Raw genomic sequence first — 18,300 nt, forward strand, 5'->3', positions numbered from 1 at the left:
ATGGAAGATATTGCTAAATTATACTGAGTTTGCTATAGACATCCAATTTTATCTATTAACAGCCAGATTGAGGAATTCCCGTAAGTTTTTTGGTATACCATGGTAACACTGTAGCATTATTTCCCCGTCACTTAGAAATTTTTGTCACAGTATTACTTCACAGTACACGAAATGTCTCCAGTAGGTCATAGTAAGCATTTGCGAAAATTGTAGAAATCTGTACCCCACAAATTTCTAAGGAATATTAGTCTCCAAATGTGCTAATTTCTACTGTTTCATGAAATATTCTTATCTCTTAATAAATTTTGAGTTGAATGAACCACTTGTAGGCTGTGGTTGTGGGCCTAGTTGGTCCCTTTTACTCTTAATAAGACCTGGTACTTTTTTAGTCGATCTGGCAACCCTCCTGATAGAGCTATTCTGTAGGCAATATTTATTGTAATTGATGAAAGTCCATCCTGGTGAACAAAAAATACTTATAAAATGTCTTAGTTTTCAGATATTCCCGTTTTGAGACCTATAGGACATCGTTTACATGTAATACGATCTGGTACCCCCCTTGGTCCATATGGTAACCCTCTTAGTGGGGATATTCCATGCCTAATATTGTTGATACTTGTTAGCAACTAATCCTTGTTAAGAATAAAATTCATAAAATGTCATGATTTTTAAGTATTTACCGAAATCATGGGGTATTTGGAACCTCAATTACATTTTGAAAAGATTTTCTTGGCACCTTGCATTACATGTTCATTATTCTTTTGGTTAATATTGTTGAACTAAGCAGGTTAATTTTTTTATTTATCCATTTATTTTGGTCTTAAAGAAGTCGACCAACTAATTTTTGCAAAAAACCCGACATTTTTATCACAACTATTTGTCATTTTTTAGTAATTAATGCATGAAAAGTGTTCGTTTTCTCAGTTTGAAAACAATTACTTGTCAAACTGTACATATGTATGTATTTATTTCTTCGTGCGTAAATGTGCGAACATATGGTTAAATGAAAAACATATGATTTGGCGGTTATTGTTTAAACATCGCAACAATTTTACACTTTTAACACTGTCGAGGAAATGGAAAGAACCGAACTGACCAGAGGAGAAGAAGAACTGAAAATAAAATTTAACTGCTTAATTATGCCCATTAGCTCTCCATCTACCGGGTTAAGTACTCCGAGTGTTGGGAGTTATTAAAAGCAATTCATGTCGTTTGTTTTTATCGTTTAACTGAACTTTTTATGAAGTTAGCACTTTGGATTCAACAACAACAATGGATATGAGTGTCTGTGTGTCTGCCCCCCATAATGGGGCAATATGATGAAAACTCATTACACAGATTTTGAAGAGGTAAATAACCCATAAAATAATATACTCGTACATATGTTTAGTTTAATAATGTTAAATAAAGTAACTATGTATAAAGAACTTCCCAGCTACACGCAGAGAAGAGATATTGTAGGAGCAATCATATTCTAAGAACAAAATAGTGTATTTTAAAAATCTGAAAATATATATTGTTGTTTCAACCATATATTTTTTACCAGGAAACATAATGACACAAAATATATTGTTTCACCAACAATAGATATTTTCAGAATTTTAAAATACACTATTTTGCTCTTGGAATATTATTGCTCCTACAATATCTCTTCTCTGCGTGTATCTGGGTTGTCCCCATCACTAAGGGAGGACAGGTAATTACAGGGATGGTAATTACAGATCACAAGGTTCTAACAGTATACGGCCTTATGTACGGCTCAATAGCCTGTCAATAGTTATGTTTAATAGAAAATCAATAGGTCTTCTTAGAGAATCTGTAGGAATTTTCGTAGAAGACCTATGTATGTACATCTCATATATGACCAGAAGAACTTCTTATGGAATACCAGTAGCGCTTCTCGTAGAAACTCAACAGGTATTCTCATATAAGTCCTGCAGCTTTTCTGAAAGAAAATCAAAAGAACAAAAGAACAAGTAACAAGTAAAAAAGTATCAGTCGGCTTTGCCTGTGTATAGTGCAACAATTTTTTCCCAAAATACGTATGCATTTAGGGGTTTTTAAAAATTTTGGGCGTTTGAACCGACAAAAATTTTGATTAGGATTAAAGATCAAAAGTTTTGCGGAGGAGATACTAAAAGGAATGGATCGGCATTGACCGTTATGGAAGTGGATCTCCAGCCACAACATATGGTGCCATAGGGGGTTTTTACACTATACGGGCTGGGCTGTTTGCTCAAGAAGTTGGACTTGCCCCTAAAAAACTTTTACCATCGTAATTGAGGCAGCGAATGCAAGTTGCTTCAACAAAAATCAAAGTTATTTGATATTATGTCCTAAAGTGAACTTATCCGAAATTTTGTGTGGGAGGTACCGGACGGAGTGGACAAATATAGTCCATATTTGAACCTGATCTATATCTGGTAGATATACTAGGATGTGTAAAGTATAGACCAATTCGGCCATTCCCTTCATGAGTTACCGTACGAACAATTTTTCCGAACATTTTTGAACTTTTGTGGGGGAGGTACCTGAAGGAGTGGACCGATGTAGCTCATCTTCGAACTTAAACTAAGTTTGGGCAAAATATTACGAAAGCCAAAATTTGAGCCGAATCGGGCCAGCAAAATGTTTGTAGCCAAAGAAGTAGTTAAATCATGAGTGCAAGTGATTCCGGACTACATCTTTTTACGTGAAAGAAGTCATGATTTTTACAAGGGCATGGTGCAGTGAGGATACTGTCTAATTTACTTCTTAAGCCCACATTTTGCATTAGTTCTTTGTAGTGAATAAATCACAACAACATATGATTCAACTACTTCTTTGGCTACAAACAAAGATGTAGTTCGAAATCACTTTTATTATTTTTTGTATACAAATTACTTTTTATGGATGCAAACATATTGCTGTTATTATAATTAACAAGAAACAAATTAAGTTCTTTGTCTTTTTAAGTTTTTTTTGCAAAATTTTGAAATTTCTAAAATGTGAAAAATTTATGAAATGGATTCAAATCGGACATTGTCAAAATGTGAAGAACGGACTGCATTTTTCATGACTCTGCGTGGACTGCTTCAAAAAAAGCTATTCAATCACTCTTTCACAAGGAACAATTTCAAATAAATTTTGCTGGGGGTTCATCCGTTCGAGAGTTATCGTGCACTCCAGCCAGCAGGACAGACAGACAGACAGACAGACGGACGGACATGGGATCGACTCAAAATTGTCTGAAACACATTTCGTCCAAACATACTTGGGGTCTAAAACCATTATTTCGATGAGGCACATTTTCATCGTATCAAAGTGTATATACCCTCCTTAGCCTAAAGGCTGAGGGTATAAAAAAGTATCAGTCGGCTTTGCCGACAGAGACATACCTTAAGCCTGTGCAAATTGAGACACTTTTTTCACAAAAAAATTATGTATTTAGGGGGTTTCAAAATGTTGGTCGTATGAACCGACAAAAATGTTGATTAAGATTAAAGTTCAAACATTTTGCGGAAAGGGTATTTAAAGGAATGGACCGACATAGACCATGGTGGTGCCATAGAGGGTTTTTACACCCTTCGGGCTGTTTTCTCAAGACTTGCCCCTGAAACAACTTTTACCATCGTAATTGAGGCAGCGAATGTAAGTTGCTTCAACAAAAATCAAAGTGATTCAATAGCAGGTTTTAAAGTGAACTTATCCAAAATTTTGTGTGGGAGGTACGGGATGGAGTGGAGAAATATAGTCCATATTCGAACCTGATCTATATCTGGTAGATATTATGAGAATGTGTAAAGTATGGACCAAATCGGTCACTCCCATCAAGAGTTATCGTGCGCACAATTTTTCTGAATATTTTTGAACATTTGTGGGGTAGGTACCTGAAGGAGTGGACCGATATTGCTTATCTACGAACTTAAAGTAAGTTTGGAAACAATATTACCAATGTCAAATTTTGGCCGGAATCGGCATATCCGTTCGAGAATTATCTTGCGCTTCCACCCATAAACATGGTGTCATATGGTTTGTTTTTCAACTTTCAGGCTATTTTTTCAGGAAGTATGGACTTGCCCCTGAAGAAACTTGTACCTTCGTAGAGGGGACAGTGAATACAAGATGTTACAACAAAAACCAGGGCGATTCGAGAGCAGGTCCTAAACTGAACTTCTCTGAAATTTTGTGTGGGAGGTACCCGAAGGAGTGGACCGATTGAGTCCATATTGGAACCTCATCGAAGTCTGGTGGAAATTTTACAATGTGCAAAGTATGGACCAAATCGGTTACTCCCTTCAAGAGATATCGTGCGCATTATTTTTCCGAACATTTCCGAACTTTTGTGGGGGAAGTACCGGAAGGGGTGGACCGATATAACCCATCTTTGAACTTAAACTAAGTTTGGACAAAATATTACGAAAGTCACATTTTGGATCGAATCGACAGATCCGTTCGAGAGGTATCTTGCGCTCCAACCACTACACATGGTGTCATAGGGTTTTTTGTAACTTTCAGGCTATTTTCTCAGGAAGTATGGACTTGCCCCTAATGAAACTTACAGCGTCGTATAGAGGACTGCGAATACAACTTGCGTAAACAAAAATCAAAGCGATTCGAGACCAGGTCCTAAACTGAACTTTTCCGAAATTTTGTGTGGGAGGTACCCGAAGGAGTGGACCGATTGAGTTCATATTGGAACCTCATCTAAGTTTGCTAGAAATTACACGATGTGTAAAGTATGGACCAAATCGGTTATTCCCTACAAGAGTTATCGTGCGCACAAGTTTTGCGACAATTTTTAACATTTGTGGGGGAGGTACCTGAAGGAGTGGACCTATATGGCCCATCTTCGAACTTAAATCGAATCTGGACAAAATATTTCGATACCCAAAATTTGAACCGAATGGATTGATCCGTCCGAGAGTTATCGTGCGCACCAGCCAGCCAGACAGACGGACAGACAGACAGACAGACGGACGGTCTGAAACGGATATCGTACAAACATACTTGGGGTCTAAAACCATTATTTCGATGAGGCACATTTTTGGTCGTATCAAAGTGTAAATACCCTCTTTAGCCTAAAGGCTGAGGGTATAAAAAATACCAGTCGGAGTTTTATACAAGACGAGTTGTTCTATATATTCACAGAAAAACAATATTATTTTTAAAGTAAGCCACCTTATTCTCTTTTTTGTTGTTTTCAAATTAAAAAAAAAAAACTACAAGTCTTTACAGTGGGCGTATTCTATAGAAGACCCGTACGGTGGTCTGATAGTCTATAATAGAACCCTTTGGTGGTCTCATAGTCTATAATAGAAACTTACGGTGTTCTCCTAGTCTAGTAGTCTCCCTACGGTGGTTTTCTATTCTAAGGAGGCCCCTACAGTGGTCTTCTACTCTAGAATAGAAGACCTCTACGGTGGTCTTCTATTCCCCTATTGAGGTCCATACTGTTCTATTTTATTCTAAGGAGAAGACACCTACGGTGGTCTTCAATTCTACAAAATACCCCTACCGTGGTCTTCTATTCCATTCTGTAGAAGACCTCTACGGTGGTCTTCTATTCTAATAGAAGATCCCTACGGTGGCGTTCTGTTCTATAGAAGACCCCTACGGTGGTCTTCTGTTCTATAAAAGACCCCTACAGTGTTCTTCTATTGTATAAAAGAAACCTACGTTGGTCTTCCTATCTATAGAAGACCCCTACGGTGGTCTTCTATGCTATGGAAGACCCATACGGTGGTCTTCTATTCTATAGATGACCCATACAGTTGTCTTCTATTCTATAGAAGATCCCTACGGCGGTCTTCTATTGTATAGAGAACCCCTACGGTGGCCCTCTGTTCTATAGAAGACCACTATGGTGCTCTTCTATTCCATGGAAGAACCCTACGGTGCTCTTCTATTCTGTAGAAGACCTCTACGGTGGTCTCCTATTCTAAAGATTATACCTACAGTGGTTTTCTGTTCTATATAAAACCTCTACGGTGGTCTTCTGTTCTATAGAAGTCCATTACGGTGTTCTTCTATTGTATAGAGAACCCCTACGGTGGCCTTCTGTTCTATAGAAGACCTCTACGGTGGTCTTCTGTTCTATAAAAGTCCCCTACGGTGGTCTTCTCTATTCTGTAGAAGACCTCTACGGTGGTCTTCTATTCTAATAGAAGATCCCTATTCTATAGAAGATCACTAAGGTGGCGTTCTGTTCTATATAATACCTCTACGGTGCTCTTCTATTCCATGAAAGACCCCTACAGTGGCCTTCTATTCTGTAGAAGACCTCTATGGTGGTCTTCTATTCTAAAGAGGACACCTACAATGGTCTTCTATTCTATAGAAAACCTCTACGGTGATCTTCTGTTCTATAGAAGTCCCCTATGGTGTTCTTCTATTGTATAGAGAACCCCTACGGTGGCCTTCTGTTCTATAGAAGACCTCTACTGTGATCTTCTATTCCATGGAAGACCCCTACGTTCGTCTTCTATTCTGTAGAAGACCTCTACGGTGGTCTTCTATTCTATAGAAAACCTCTACGGCGGTCTTCTATTCTATAGAAGACCCCTACGGTGTTCTTCTATTCTATAGAAGAAACCCACGGTGGCCTTCAGTTCTATAGAGACCTGTACGGTGCTCTTCTATTTTATAGAAGATCCCTACGGTGGCGTTCTGTTCTATAGAAGACCTTTACTTTGGTCTTCTATTCCCCTATTGAGGACCATACTGTGGTCTTCTATTCTAGGGAGAAGACACCTGCGGTGGTCTTTAATTCTACAAAAGACCCCTACGGCGGTCTTCTATTGTATAGAAGAACCCCCTAGGGAGGTCTTTTATTCTATAGAAGACCCCTACGGTGGTCTTCTGTTCTATAAAAAACCCCCACGGCGTTCTTCTATTCTATAGAAGAAACCTACGGTTGTCTTCTATTCTATAGAAGACCCCTACGGTGGTCTTTCATTCTATAGAGGACTCCTACGGTGGTCTTCCATTCTATAGAAGACCCATACGGTGGTCTTCTATTCTATAGAAGACCCCTACAGCGGTCTTCTATTCTATAGAAGACCCATACGGAGGTCTTCCATTCTATAGAAGACCCATATGGTGGTCTTCTATTCTTTAGAAGATCCATACTGTGGTCTTCTATTTGCAGAAGACCCCCACGGTGGCCTTCCATTATATATAAGACCCATGCGGAGGTCTTCTATTTATAGAAGACCCCTACGGTGGTCTTCCATTCTATAGAAGACCCCTACGGTGTTCTTCCATTCTATAGAAGACCCATACGGTGGTCTTCTATTCTATAGAAAACTCACACGGCGTTCTTCTATTCTATAGAAGACCCCTACGGTGGTCTTCCATTCTATAGAAGTCCCATACGGTGGTCTTCTGTTCTATACAAGACCCATACGGTGGTCTTGTATTCTATAGAAGACACCTACGGCGGTCTTCTATTCTATAGAAGACCCCTACTGTGGTCTTCTGTTCTATAGAAGACCTCTACGGTGGTCTTTCATTCTATAGAAGACCCCTACTGTGGTCTTCTGTTCTATAGAATACCCATACGGTGGTCTTCTATTCTATAGAAGACACCTACGGCCGTCTTCTATTCTATAGAAGACCCCTACGGCGGTCTTCTATTCTATAGAAGACCCCTACGGTGGTCTTCCATTCTATAGAAGACCCATATGGTGGTCTTCTATTCTATAGAAGATCCATACTGTGGTCTTCTATTTGCAGAAGACCCCCACGGTGGCCTTCCATTATATAAAAGACCCATACGGAGGTCTTCTATTTATAGAAGACCCCTACGGTGGTCTTCCATTCTATAGAAGACCCCTACGGTGTTCTTCCATTCTATAGAAGACCCATACGGTGGTCTTCTATTCTGTAGAAGACCCCTACGGCGGTCTTCTATTCTATAGAAGACCCATACGGAGGTCTTCCATTCTATAGAAGACCCATACGGTGGTCTTTCATTCTATAGAAGACCCATACGGTGTTCTTCTATTCTACAGAATACCTCTATGGTGGTCTTCTATTCCCTATTGAGAACCCTCCGGTAGTCATCCAGTCCATAGAAGGCCTCTACGGTGGTCTTATAGTCTATAGTGGACTACTAAGGTGGTCTTCTAGTCTATGGAAGTCCTCTACGGTAGTTATCAGTCTATAAAAGCCCCTTACGATGGTCTTCTCGTCTATAGAAAACCCTTACGAAAAAAGGCTCCTAGACTCTTCCAATTCTATAGAAGGCCCCTACGGTGGTCTTCTATTTTATAGAAGTCCTCTACGGTGGTCTTCTAGTCTTCAGAAAACAACCACGCTGTTTTTCAATTTTCAAAAAATTGGAAGGTACAGTTATGTATATGCGGATATAGCATTATGGGGATCTATGTCGTTAATTTTTCGTAGGAAAGTTATCTGACCAATTTAGACCGTACTTCTATACTGATAATACGGTAAGAAAATATAGCAAAAATCCCAAAAATTTCTAAAACCGGAAGCTTCCATTATATAGAGGACACATCATAAAGTGTACTAATATAGACCATCTTCGAACTTGACCTACCTACGAAAAAAGGATTATTTTGTGTAAAAATGCTAACGTCGTTGCATGCTATTGCACGTACAACAGGCAAAGTTAAAGTTTTTATTCTTAAAGTTTAAAAATTTTCACCAGCTTTAGCGGTTGCTAAAGATTGTCCTCGGAGATATAAGTGTCCACTTCTGATAAAAAAGGTTCATAAGGTTGCCATGTTAAATTCGATAAAAATCGATACACATGTGGTTGTGTATAACATTTTCGTACACACTGGCTATGGCCTTTTCTACGTGCTCCCATTTCTGATATATCGGTTTAAAATAATAGAGCTTTTTAGTATTATATGACAAACGTATATTTCGGTTAATTCGCCCTTATTTCATTCCTGTGTTTTAGTTTCGGTAATTTATGTATTAACTCAGCTGACATTATATAAACATTAACTTACTTTTTTTTAACTCACGTATGTAAGCAGGGGTTACAACAGCTTTTTAAGTTTCCCCTGGTTTATATTTGACGTTTCTTTGTCATTATCCAATTCTAAAGAATTGTTTTGGCTTATTTAAAAAATGAATACTCATTAAAAAATACTTCTTGGAAACTATAATCCCGCGGCAAAGCATTGTAAGCTTTACGAACAATTTCAGGTTACTCACATTTAGAGATGGGTGCATGACAAATGTCTTTGTTTGGCTTTTTATTGTTTCGAAAACAAATATATAATTTAAAAAAACAAAAATTATTTAAATTAATAATTATTTCAAAGTGTTTGGACTACCACGAGAATAAGAAACACACATTTGTTTTCCATTCAAATTTCAATATTTTATGTAAATATAAATGAAATAGCAGCTATTCTATGGTTTGGTTGGGGAAACTCCATTTAATATCTATACTTATAAAAGAGTTCAGTAATGATGACTCACTGACTCACTGATTCACTGACTGACTGACTGACTGATAATCAACGCCCAGGCTAAACGGCTAAAGCTAGAATCTTGAAATTTTGGGTGAGGGTCACTCTTGGTCCAAAGGTGTCAGATAAGGCTGGATTTTTAGAAATTCGAACTAGAACTGTACTAAAAGTACTAAAAGGTACTAAATATGGTACCCTTTGTATTAGGCAAACGCGAAGAGCTAGAATTCTGAAATTTGGAATGAGGTTCACTGATGGAGAGTTAGAAAGGTGTACCAAAGGGTTTTTGGAAATTCGAACTATAAGTGTTCGAAAAGTACTAAAAGTTACTAAATTTAGTACTATTTGGTATTACGTGAACGGATAGAGCTAAAATCTTGAAATTTGGAATGAAAATCAAGGTTTAGAAGATGAGTTGATATAAGGAGGTGGTTTTGAAAATGTGTACTCATGTGTACGAATAGTACTAAATGGTACTAAATTTGGTACAATTTGAATTTAGGCGAACCGACAAAGTTTGAATTCTGAAATTTGGAATTACTATTACTGTTGGAGTGTAGGTTTGAGATATGGAGGTAGTTTTCGAAATTCGTATATATGGGTAAGAAAGGTACTAAATAGTACCAAATAAGGTACAATTTGGGTTTGGGGGAACGGATGGAGCTGGAATTCTGAATTTAGAATTACGATTGCTGTCGGAATGTAGGATAGAGGTATTTTGGAAATTCGTACTTTTGGGTACGAAAAGTACTAAATGGTACCAAATTTGGTACAATATGAATTTAAGTGATCGGTAGAGCTGGAATAGTGAAATTTGGAATTAAAATTACTATTGGAGTGTGGAATTGGGATACTTTTGAAAATTCGTACTTATGGCTACGAAAAGTACTAAATGGTACCAAATTTGATACAATTTGGATTTGGGTGATCGGATACATTTGGAATCCTGAAATTCGAAATTAAGATTACTGTTGGAGTGTTGGACAGATGTAGGTTTGGAACTTAGGGTCTATTTAACAAAAAGTACTAAATGGTACTAAATTTGGTACAATTTGGATTACGGTGATCGGATGCAGCTGTAATCCTGAAATTCGAAATTAAGATTACTGTTGGAGTGTTGGATAGAGATAGGTTTGGAACTTCGGACCTATGGGAACAAAAAGTACTAAATGGTACTAAATTTGATACAATTAGGATTATGGTGATCGGATGCAGCTGTAATCCTGAAATTTGGAATTAAGATTACTGTTAGCGTGTAGGATTGAGGTAGTTGTGGAAATTCGTACTCAAGGTTACGAATAGTACTAAATAGTACCAAATTTGGTACAAATAGGATTTGGGTGAACGGATATAGCTGGAACCCCGATATTTGGATTAAGGAGTACTGTTGGAGTGTAGGATTGATAAAGTTTAGGAAATTTTTAGTTATGGGTAGGAAAAGTACTACATTTGGTACAATTTTTATTTCAGTGATGGGATACATTTGGAATCGTGAGATTAGGAATTACGATTACTGTTGGAGTGTTGATAGAGGTAGGGTTGGAAATTCGTACTCTGGATACGAATAGTACTAAATGGTACCAAATTTGGATTTGAGTTATCGGATGTATCTGGAATCCTGAAATTAGTGTTTGAACATAGCACTGAGGTAGTTTAGACAATTTGTACTTATGGATACGAAAAGTACTAAATGGTACCAAATCTGGTACAATTTGGATTTGGGTGAACGGATAGAGCTGGAACCCCGAGAGTTGGAATAAGGAGTACTGTTGGAGTGTAGGATTGATAAAGTTTTTGAAATTTTAGTTATGGGTACGAAAGTACTAAATGGTACCAAATTTGGTACAATTTTAATTTGTGTGATCGGATACATTTGGAATCCTGAAATTCGGAATTACGATTACTGTTGGAGTGTTGATAGAGATAGGTTTAGAAATTCGTACTTTGGATACGAAAAGTACTAAATGGTACCAAATTTGGTACAGTTTGGATTACGGTGATCGAATGCAGCTCTAATCCTGAAATTTGGAATTAAGATTACTGTTGGCGTGTAGGATTGAGGTAGTTGTGGAAATTCGTACTCATGGGTACGAATAGTACTAAATGGTACCAAATTTGGTACAGTTTGGATTTGGGTGAACGGATATAGCTGGAATCCCGAGATGTGGAATAAGGAGTACTGGAGTTGGAGTGTAGGATTGATAAAGTTTTGGAAATTTTTTGTTATGGGTAGCAAAAGTACTAAATTTGGCACAATTTGGATTTCAGTGATAGGATACATTTGGAATCGTGAAATTCGGAATTAAAATTGATATTGGAGTGTTGATAGATGAAGGTTTAGAAATTCGTACTTTGGATACGAATAGTACTAAATGGTACCAAATTTGGATTTGAGTGCTCCGATATATCTGGAATCCTGAAATTCGGAATTAAGCTTATTGTTTAAACATAGTACTGAGGTAGTTTTGAAAATTTGCACTTATGGGTACGAAAAATTCTGAATGGTACTAAATTTGGTACAATTTGGATTTGTATGAACGGACAGAGCTGAAGGATTGAGGTAGTTTTCGAAAACCTTACTTATGGGTACGAAGAGTACGAAATGGTACAATTTGGAATTGGATGAACGGATACACCTGAAATCTTGAGATTTGGAATTACGATCACTGTTTTTATTTTGTATTCAAGTCAGTGTAGGATTGATATATGTTGTCGAAAAACGTGCCATGAGTATACGAAAAGTACTTAATGGTACTCAATTTGTTGGGTGTAGGGACTGTGCTGGAATCTGTATGTTTTGGAGTTAGGGTGAGTATTGCTATTCAACGTTTGTCTCGCTGTTAATGTGTAAGGGTGAGATACGGCTGATCTTTCTGAAAATCGAATTAAAAAGAGACGAACAGTACTTAAATAAAAATTGATCAAAATTCGCCATTTTTATATTATATATTGTTTATTTGTTGTTATATCCTTTCCGCATACGAAGTAGCGGGTACTTTGCTAGTTTTATTATAGAGCAACTTGTGTTTATAGAAGCAAAAACACTTGTGAGTACATTTGGAGTTGTTGAAGGAAACAGCTGTTTTTTTGTGAACGCATTGAAATCGCTGTATTCCAACAATTGAGGTATATTTTAATTTTGATGTTATTCTCAAATGACTATATTTCAATTTTGATATGCACATTAAAATAAAGATTTTATGCGTCAGTGTCCAAGAAATCATTATTATGAACGCTATATTATTATTTTTTCATTCCTAATAATTAAAATTTAAGAACGTATACCGATTTAGCTACTCGATTTACAGATTTTAAACACTTTAGGAACATCATCTAACACATCGCTAAATTTTCTAAAAATTGTCATATATAATGGTAGCATCCGTTTCTGTAGAAAATCACCTGCAACATAAAATTTTAAAATAGGTTTAGCTATAAATAAATATTTCTCAAAAAAGAAAGAAAATTATATTGCCAAAACTTTTTTTACATGGTAACCTGATTTCTTTTATCATTTATAGTAGATACCACAAATATAGGAGATGTGGGAAGAAACAACAGTTATCTTATCACAGTAACATTCTTTTCTCATCAATGTTTAAGATGTAGAATTCCCTTCAGTTAGTGCATACATGTGACGAGAATACGTATAAAAAATTTTTACTCACATGTCTTTATGTACATATGTATGTACATACAAAATACACTGAATGTATTTAAGAATCGTAAATAAGATTTAAACGACATTTATTTATTTTAATGTGGGTGAAAAGGCCATTCACTTTGACAGCGAGAATGCACAATTTAAATTAACATAAATTTGCAATTTGAGATACACCGCCAGCAAGTTGTGCACAAACACTACTGCGCAAACTTATAGCAGCATTCTCTATATTCCGGAGTTTTAAAGATTTTAACTCTTGGAGAAATACCATACTATAAAATCAGTAAGCAAAGAACTAAAGTCGTGCGGGCCCGATTATATGATATCCTACACAACTACGATTTCAACATTATTTGGCGATTTTTTTCGAATTCCATAAAAATTAGGCAAACATCGTATTTGGTGAGTCAAATACCTCAAATCGGGCGAATATATAAATATTGGAGCTATATCCAAATCTGAACCCATTTTAATATCATTTGGCAAATTTATTTTTAGTCAATAATTTCCAAATTACGGAGATAATTTCCAAATTTCATCAAAATTGAACATCATTTGATTGTTTGGTGCATCAAATATATGAAATCGGCCGAACATATATATGGGAGCTATATCCAAATCTGAATCGATTTCTATATAATTTACTTACTTACTTAGCTGGCCCATTACAGAACATTTGTTCTATAGGCCGAACTAAGAAGAGATCTCCATTCCTCTCTATTTGTTGCTTCGCACTCTGGAATACCGCGCCTTTTCATCTCATCATCCACTTGTTTGCGCCATCTATTCCTGGCCTGCCAATTCTGCGTGCACCGCCAAGCGGTCCGTATTTATACGCCTTTTTAGCGGGTTCATCATCGCTCATTCTTATGATATGGCCTAGCCAACGCAATCGCTGCATCTCGATACGTTTAACAATATTGATGTCGTTGTATAGCAGATACAGCTCGTGGTTAATGCGACGTCGATATTCACCGTCAACGCAGATTGGTCCGTAGATCTTTCGAAGAACTTTAATCTCAAACATACCATGCACTGCCATGTCTGCTTGCGCAAGTACCCAGGCTACGGAGCGATACATCAGCACGGCTAGTATCAGTGTTTTGTAGAGCGTTATTTTTGTTTGACGAGATGTGGCTTTGTTTTTAAACTGCTTACTTAAACCAAAGTAGCATCTGTTGGCCAATACAATTCTTCTTTTTATTTCACAACTGATGTCGTTTCTTGTGTTTACGGAGGTGCCGAGGTAGACGAAGTCTTTTACTACCTCAATATTATAGGAACCAACTTCCACAGTCGGTCCGTGCTCAATGGACGCATTGCGCGTCGACACCATCAACTTGGTCTTCTCACCGTTTACCGCCAGACCCACTTTAGCAGATTCTCCTTCGACCTTAATAAAGGTATCAGTTACTTCTTTTACTGATCGGCCTATGATGTCTATAGCATCAGCATATGCAAGTAACATGTGACTATTGGTGTAGATTGTGCCACTTCTTTTGACGTTTGCCTTTCGTATAACCTTTTCCAGCAGGATGTTAAAGAGATCACACGAAAGGCTGTCTCCTTGTCTGAAACCTCTTTTGGTACCAAACTCTTCGGAGAGGTTCTTTCCTATTTTAACTGAGGGCCTCGCGTCAGTTAAAGTCATTTTGCAAAGACGGATGAGCTTTGCAGAGATACCAAATTCAGACATGCCTTGGAATACCTTTGAAATAGCGGGCTGTCGAAGGCTGCTTTATAGTCGACAAAAAGGTGGTAGGTGTCGATCTGCATCTCTTGGGTCTTCTCCAGGATTTGCCGCAGGGTAAATATCTGGTCAATGGTGGACTTGCCAGGTCTAAAGCCGCATTGGTATGGTCCAATTATCTCGTTGACCATAGGCTTTAGTCGTTCGCACAATATCCCTGACACGATCTTGTAGGCAATAGGGAGTAGACTTATGCCCCTATAGTTAGAGCATACAGTCTTATCTCCCTTCTTGTGGACGGGGCACAGGATACTCAGGTTCCAATCGTCGGGTACTAGTTCTTCCTGCCAGATGGTGCTAACTAGCTGATAAATACATCTTATCAGCGTGTCGCCTCCGGTTTTGAACAGCTCGGCTGGTAAGCCATCGGCCCCTGCTGCCTTATTATTCTTCAGCCGATTTATTGCTGTCTTTACCTCATCTTGGCTGGGCGGTATACTTTCAATACCATCTTCTGGGATTGGGACTATGGTATCATCGTCGTCTTCGCTGCTATTGGATACCAACAGATTTGAAAAATGTTCTTTCCACATCCTGAGTACACTATCTGTATCAGTTACCAAATTACCTTGCTGGTCTCTACAGGAGGATGTGCCTGTACCAAAGCCATCAGTTTGATGCTTGACTCTTTGGTAGAATTTTCGGACTTCATTCTGGCTCCTGTACATCTCGATTTTTTCACACTTCCGCTTTTCCATCTCTCTCTTTTTCCTGCGGAAAAGACGTTTCTCCTCTCTCCTTTTCTCCCTGTATCTCTCTCGTGCGCTACGCGTTGCTACGGATTGTAAAGTAGCCCTATATGCCGCATTTTTCTCTTCGGTGGCAGCACGACACTCCTGATCATACCATGGATTCCTTGGTGAAGGTCTCTGGTATCCAAGTATGGATTTTGCGGCTGTTTGCATAGAGTGGGCAATGCTTTGCCATTGCGCTAATATGTTATGTATGTTGCTTTGATTAAGCAATTGGGCTAGTTGAGTGGAATATGCTGTGGCTATCTGTTGTGATTGCAGCTTACCGATGCACAATGGTTCAGGAATCGATTTTCCTGGCCAAAAATCAAAATTTTATTTTGTAACAGATATTTAATTTCTATATGGGATTCGATAGTAAACATATTGAAACTAAGGAAACCAAAAAATTAGGTCAAAATATTGGAAGATTCGGGCGTGGGGTGCCCCTAAAGACGAACGTTTTTCCAATTTTTGAGAAATACGTAATTTTTGAAAACTTCTGGAGAAAGAAATAGCTATTTCTCGGAAACTATAACATAAATTGCGTTCGTTGTTTTTTTGTTAGGTAGGTAGGATTGTGGCCTTTAAAAATAAGTTAAACAAATTACCGTGGCGTTTACACAATATGAGCTATTTTATTTTTCCTCAGGTACTAAATTTTATGAAATTCCAAATTTAGTGGACTAGAACTTTTGTGGAACAACATGGAACAATGTTCTGTTTTCTCAGAAATGTGCCCGAGAGTCTCCTCTTTTAGCCCATATATACTTTGGTTCCCGTCCCGTTCCGTCCGTTTAACACTTTTTTAAATTTATTGAAATTTCATGGGTAAAAATGTGTGTTTTTCCATACCAATTCCCATATGAATTACTGCTTTTTTACACAAATTAAAATTTTTTGGAGTATATGAGTTTTCATATGAGTTATATAAGTTTTATGAACACCCAAGGAGCATTTTATTTTAATTTTTGAAAAAATTTAAATTTTTGGATTTTTTAATGTGAAAAATTTGTGAAAAATTTTTTTTTAATTTTGAACAGGAAAAAACGATTCTGAACCACTGTGCGATGTCTAACTTTCGTGTTGTGTCTGTTCGTACTTTGCTTGATGTGCGTGAAGATAAAATCGATTTTGACTAGCGGAGACAAAAACCACATTGGTGGTGGTATAACAGTATAACAGTTGTATAGCAGATTCGTACGAAGGTAAAAACGATTTTCAAGAATATACACTGCCGCTCACTTGAATAGAACCCCCCTGCAAAATTTTTTTCATCCTCCATTGTTTCCGAATTATACAAGATATGAAGTTTTTAAGTTTTATTATATTTTGCTTCATGTGTTTGGAGTAAATTTAGTCATTCATTTGCATTCAAATCCAATTTGTATAAGAATTATGCAAGGAAAACAAAATAAAGTCAAAAATTTAACTAAAAAATTTGGCTCATTTGAATAGAACCCCCATTTAAAACTTGGGAATACAGAAAGATTGTATTCGAATATCGATGCATATTCACTCTATATTATAAACGAAGTAATTTTAGTAATATTCAGTAAAAGTATATTCTTCCTGATAAAGGATACACCCGTATATCCTGCTTTGGCAAGAATTTTTTAAATAATCAGGTGTGATGCCTAACAAAGCTTGCTTTTTTCATTCAACAAGTTTATTTTTGGAAGCGTGCTGCCTCCTTTAGTCGTATATTTTACGCATAAGCCATTCCCATATATTTTAGAGAACATTTACCACTGTAAAATATGGCGGCCCCACAAGGATATTCGCATTTCTTTTTAAAATTTAAAGTTTTGATGACTTGAAGTGTACAAAAGTTTATAAAATCGTGATGAAATTTCCACGCGGGATATCCGAAAATGCTTCTCACTATTGGAAATGCCTGTTTTAGAACTCCTTTATAAGTTGTCGTGCGCATTTAGGGTGAAGTAAATTGACGCCCATGTCCTTAATAATTAGTAATGCGTTCCAGCACCATAAAAGCATATTCATCGCTACAAAAACAATTTAGAAGATGGTCTTCCAGTCAATAGACGCGAAAAAAATAGTTATACAGTTATGCAATTGTTTACTTAATGAGGACAGTCCTTACTAATTATGAAGGACTTGGGCGCCTATTGCTTTCACCTTAAATGCGCACGAAAATTTACAAAGGAGTTCTAATACTGGCATTTCCAATAGTGAGAAGCATTTTCGGATATCCCGAGTGGAAATTTCAACACGAATTTATAAACTTTTGTACACTTCGAGTCATTAAAACTTAAAATTTTGGAAAGAAATGCGGATATCCTGGAGGGTCTGTCATATTCTACAGTGGTAAATATTCTCTAAAATGTATGGGAATGGCTTATGCGTAAAATATACGACTAAAGGAGACAGCACGCTTCCAAAAATAAACTTGTTGAATGAAAAAAGCAAGGTTTGTTGGCCATAACACCTGATTATTTAAAGAATCCTTGCCAAAGCAGGATATACGGTTGTATCCTTAATCAGGAGGGATATACTTTTAATGAATATTACTGAAAGTACTTCGTTTTCAATATAAAGTGAATATGCATCAATATTCCAATACAATCTTTCTGTATTCCCAAGTTTTAAAGGGGGGTTCTATTCAAATGAGGCAAATTTTTTAGTTAAATTTTTGACTTTATTTTGTTTTCCTTGCATAATTCGTATACAAATTAAATTTGAATACAAATGAATGAC

General features: G+C 37.1%; 1 protein-coding gene across 8 annotated transcripts in view; it reads left to right on the top strand.

The window, feature by feature from the left end:
* blot (solute carrier family member bloated tubules) overlaps nucleotides 1-18,300 on the top strand; it is a 273,169-nt gene that overhangs the window by 84,230 nt on the left and 170,639 nt on the right. The window contains exon 1 of one of the 8 annotated variants that reach the window (XM_073986033.1): nucleotides 16,622-16,673. The exons of the other annotated variants lie outside the window; for them this stretch is intronic. The gene's annotated coding sequence lies outside the window, so the exon portion shown is untranslated. Of the gene's footprint in view, nucleotides 1-16,621; nucleotides 16,674-18,300 lie in introns of those variants that run through there. 8 annotated transcript variants of the gene reach the window in all.

Source organism: Musca autumnalis, unplaced genomic scaffold, assembly GCF_047663935.1.
Source record: "Musca autumnalis isolate F117 unplaced genomic scaffold, ASM4766393v1 scaffold_4, whole genome shotgun sequence".
Lineage (NCBI taxonomy): Eukaryota > Metazoa > Arthropoda > Insecta > Diptera > Muscidae > Musca > Musca autumnalis.